Source organism: Phaenicophaeus curvirostris, chromosome 14 (genome assembly GCF_032191515.1).
Source record: "Phaenicophaeus curvirostris isolate KB17595 chromosome 14, BPBGC_Pcur_1.0, whole genome shotgun sequence".
In the NCBI taxonomy this organism is placed as follows: domain Eukaryota; kingdom Metazoa; phylum Chordata; class Aves; order Cuculiformes; family Cuculidae; genus Phaenicophaeus; species Phaenicophaeus curvirostris.
This window is the reverse complement of record NC_091405.1, coordinates 5,489,967-5,495,154: the sequence shown is the minus strand read 5'-3', so window position 1 is coordinate 5,495,154 and position 5,188 is coordinate 5,489,967.

Here is a 5,188-nt window from a genome sequence, read left to right as displayed (position 1 = left end):
CTTTATGCTGTGATTTTTCTTTGTTTTCAAGATCACCCTTCTAGAGCTGTTTCTGTGGGAGCAGAGTACCAGCGAGTTCTGTGAAGAGGAGAAATAAGGTGGCACCTCCTCTCTGGAGTTGCGAGCACGCACCTTGTGCAAGTAAAGCGAAGGTGCTGTAGCTGTGTTAGCAGAGGTGTCCTCGTGACAGCTTACACAAACCAGGAGAACTGGTTTTGACGAGAAGTGATGTATTTCATGAGTCTGGGGAAATAGTTGTCTGGTTTTCCTGGTTAAGATGTTATACCTTCTAATATATTTTGTGAAATCTTGTATCCAAGCAGAGCACTGGTCCTGAATTTGCAGGACTAAAAGCCAGCTTACGAGAAGCTTCAGGAGTAAATTGCTTGAGTGGTGCAAATGCCTCTCCTCTGATAATAGCAAAGCCAAGTTTTCTCCCTTCGATGGGCATTAAAAAGCTCTTCCTGGTAAGCATAGAAAGAGTAGACTGATTTAGGATTCTACTTGTTTACTTCATCGTTACTTTAACTGGATGCTTGTGCGTCCCCTGGCATAAATTGCAGTTCTAGTTACTGATGTTTCTTGAGTCGCTCTGCCTCTGAAGTATGAATTGACTAAGCTTCTGGTTTCTTAAATACATGGTTTCTGTAGAAATGAATCCTTATGAGGCCATGAAACAATTGTCATTTATGATGCTTTGCATTTTAATGAGTTCATTAACGTAAAGGTTTAATTTTAGTCCTTTAAGATGGTATTTAGAAAAATTTTTTTTTAATATATGAAGAGAATTAATATATTATGTTAATTTGAGAGGCAGCTAAAGGAAGAGTTCATCTTCAGATGTGCTGCAGTTGAAAGTAACTTCCTTCAGAAGGCCTGTAACAGTGGATCAAAAGGGAAGAAAGTCTTTGTAACTCTTATGTTTTCTTTGCTGTTGCTCAACTGTCTTTTTATTTTTCCCAAAGCAAAATGTCTTCTCCAAATCCAAAGCAACAAAAAGAGAGGTAATACAGCTTTGGTATGGAAAACATCTTGCTGGAGGCTCTAAGTTGAGTCTTTCTCTTCCCAGATGGTGGTGGTAACCCCTCTGGCAATTCAGCCACGGCAGGATTTTGTTAGGGAATGAACTGCTTGGATAATAACATTTGCTTGAAATCATCAGTTGATGAGTCTTTGTAGTTCAAACACGTACAAGGGAAAGGCTGTGGGTTATTAGGTTGTTACTGATGACCTAAACCAGACTTTGGTTGTCTGGATCTGTATGTAGGGCTCCATCAGGTATATAAATAGGGTAGTTAGTACCCAGAGCAGAACTTATCTGTTGTTATCAATAATATAGTCGGAGGATAGAGGCAGTTTAATTCCAAAAGCACATTTTTGCTGGAATGCAGTTTCCCCTTCAAGGAAGCATTGGCATAAAACTTGCAGTCTGTTCCACCACAGCCTTTATAATAATTGATAACTACTTCTCTGTTCCACTCCCATTGCATGGAGAAGATAACGTTAAGCACAAATAATTAAGAAAGCCAAGAGTCTGAACTGATGCTTTGGGACACCATGTGGCTCTGGTTTCACAAACATCTGAGACTTCAACAGTCAAATGTCACTGTGGTTTCTGAACAGCCGTCGTGCGTGATGGGAGTTGCAGAAGTGCAGGTGAGGGCAGAATTGGACTTAGAATGATTTATTTTCTCTGGAAAAGTGAAACAAAGCAAACTCTGACTCGCATGTGTACCTCGTGGCATTCAGATGCTTTAAGAAACCTCAAGGAAGTTAATTTTCTCAGAAGCTTTTTGCAACTGGCTGTATAAATGTGGCGTTACTGTGCTTCAGAGTCACGCGTGGCTCCTTAAATCTCATGTGACTGGTTTAAACTGCTTAGAGGAAAAGATGAGTAGCGCTAGCACCATAGCCATTTCTTGTGCCAAATACAGTGATGCACCTGAGAGTGTGGTGCTGACCCTGTTTAGAAGTGACTGTTGCAAAAGATTTGCCTTGTCTGAGTAGGTTGATGGGTAGCCTCGTTGCCTTCTGAAAGAGCTCTGTGATCCCTTTGGTTCATGTTCCAGTACTCGGCGTCACAGACTTGAATGACTGCTGAGGTTATACTGAAACCACACTCATGGTTACATGCAAGAGGTCTGTAAGATAATGGTGTGAACAAGGGAAGCAGTTAATTTTCTCTGTTGCCTTTGCAGACTTTCCATGTGGCAGAACCAGCATTGCTAGTTGTAATTTTTAGCTGAGGAAAAAGATCCTTGACTCCCCTCTCCCTGCCAATTATAATTAGGTTTCGCTGAAGGTTTCTGGAGATGAAACGTTCCAGGTCCAGAAGGTGGCAGACGTGGGATCGGTGCCTGTAGGTAGTGCCGCTCGTTGTGCCGTGGCAAGATCCTGTACGCCTTGCCTGTGATGTTCCCTTATTTTGTGTTTGCCAGGGCGGGTTTTGTAGGTGAAGTACCCTTCAAAGAGAGAATTGCTGAATTTTTCCCAAACAAAAAGCAATCTCATTCAGTTGTAAGGATTCTGTTATGCTTTGGTTGTGTTTTGTTTTTTTTTTTTTACTTTCTAAGTTTTAAGTTGTTTTAATTTGGACACTCTGGTTTCTTCTTTTCGGAACAAAAGCTGCAATGTCTAGCTCTGAAAGAAAGCAATTGTATCTGTGCACAAGAGCCAAATTGGGTGGCACAAGCTGTCTTTGAAGTGTTTGATTTGTTCACTCTGATTATTCACTAGTGAGACTATTGGTATGTGTTTGTGTGTAACGCTCGTTGTAGCTTTATGATGCATGTAAAAATGTCAGACTTGACAAATGCTTAAAAACAAACAAACAAAAATCCTTCAAAATACGCCAGACAGGTGGTTGCAAGTAAAAGCTGCTGGGAATAATCCTGCAGAAGTATTCACAGGAATGTGCAGTAAAATATTGAAGTTCTTAAGGAAAGGAAACGCACATTTGTAAATTGTAAATCTTACCAGACTGACAGCATCCCAAAAAACAGGGACTTCATGAAATGACAGCATTAGAATTGAGTTAATTGATGGAAGAGGGGGAATAAGACCACTGAGAAGATAATGGATGGAGGTGGCTAATGAGGCTCGGACCAGATCAACTCTGTGTATCGTTTATTGGCCTGTTAGTGTGAGGAACCGTCGGGGCAGAAGGCTGACTTGCCTGCACTGGCCCAGGTGACGTTTCTATCGTGCCTTGTGTTGCCCCTTTCTCTCTGGAAGAGCCCAGCCGGGGTTTTGTTCTGACCCCAGCCCCCTGACTGTCCTGCAGGGCAGCCTAGGGTGGATGCAGAAGGCCTGAGCCAGCTGCAGCAAAGTCACAACGTGATGCAAATAGGAGTGGCGGGCACGTATTGTGGGATGTAATTAATTTCTGCGTAGGCAGAGGCCCGATAGTTAAAGTCTGTGTCTGGCCACAGGTGACACATAGTTTGGTCATGAAGAGCAACCTCGTGTTGCATTCAAGTTGAAATGACCATATTGATCGTGTCTTAAATGGTAGGATAAAGATGAAGATTAATTTTACTTGCAGTGGTTGGTTAATTAAAACTGATTTACACCAATATAAAAATCACTAAGTGCTATCACATTGAAACCTCTCTTTTCCAGAGGAATCAAATGAAGGACGTGGTATACTGACTGTGCTTTGGCTTTATTAGAAAGCGAAGATGTTCAGGTGGTCTAAAAGACTGTTACTGTGCCGACAGGCAGAGAGGGAGAAATAGGAAAAAATTCCTTTTTATTCAAGTCCAGGCAGTGACTGCACAGAAAATCTCTTAAATCCGAGACAAAGGCAGAAGGCTGGGGGAGAACTCTTGGCATTTCCAGCCAAACCCAGAATGGGATTTATCGGGCTTAGGTGTGGAGGTCAGTGAGGAGAGTGACAGACTTTCATCATCTGTGCTGTAATCCCACTGTGCGACTCGACTCCCTCATACTTGACAGCCGACAATGTCTTTTGGTGGTCGTTGCCAATTCCTCTTGTGATGGGCTGGTTTGGAACTAGCAGGTGGGACATTGGCCTTCGATACATGTCAGACACTGGGGTTACTGAATAAATGCTGAATTCTGTGTATGTTACACATGGGTTTGTTTTACTGGGAAAAGCACACATGCCCCAGGAAAACACTGGATTATCAGCAGGCAACTATAATTAGCAGCTGTTAACTTAGCTGTAAGAGGGTGTTTTGACTGATACCTGGCTGGGCTGAGAACTTGCCAGTGGAATCGGCAGCGTCTAAAATATTTCAAATTTAGCAAAAGCCTGTCAAAATCTCCAGGTCACCCTTAAGCTGAACAGAAGTACAACACAACTATTAAGGGAATGTTGTCATATTGAAAGTGTTTTCAGCGCAGTGTCCCCTGCTTTTGTGTTTGTGCTCTGTCCTGTGCTACCCCTTCCTCAAGAATAACATCAATCTTGGGTCCAACCTCCGTAACCAGAAGGGTCTCGCAGACAGCTGCCTGAATACTGGTTGCATGAAAATTAGTGGCTTGATGGAGACGATAAATCCAAAGATTTCCTCTGCTTCAGGTCGGGATTGCCAAGGAAGTTTGGCCAGTTCCTTGGCGAGACGGGCCAAGGGAAAAGCTGTCGGTCTGCACACATGGAACCTGGCACAGCACTCGCTTCCTTTTGCTCGAGCAGTAGTTCAAGGACATAAATAGGAGCTAAGCCTGCTGTGCGTGAAACGGGACCCTTGGGAGGGTGCTGGGTCACTGGGCTCAGTGGGAGTGGTGAGGTGGGGAAGGTGGGAAAAGCAGAGGAGGTCTGCAAGGAATCAGGATTTATTAGTTCCGCTGTGCAGGGCTTTGTAGAGTCGAGGCCGTGTGCCAGGGATGGAAGGCTTGAAATTATTTTTCCTGTTTAAACAAAGAAAGAAGGGGGAAAACTAAAAGCAAAAAATTCCCTTGCGTGTAGGGAGATCCATGGAACCGAAGAGAAACTCCGAAAGGGAACGAGCCACATTAGTGAATGAGAAGGTCTGTCTATGGAGAAATGAGTTGCTGTGGAACAAGGGATATCTTTGAGCTGTTGTCGTTAGCCGATGCTCACGGTGGCTGTAAGTAACCAATTCAGAAGGATAAGTATGAAATGAGCTTTTTGGACATGTACGATTCCCCACAAGAAGCGAGGGGCCTGGTTGGTTTGGTTGTGTAACAACACACGCAGTAT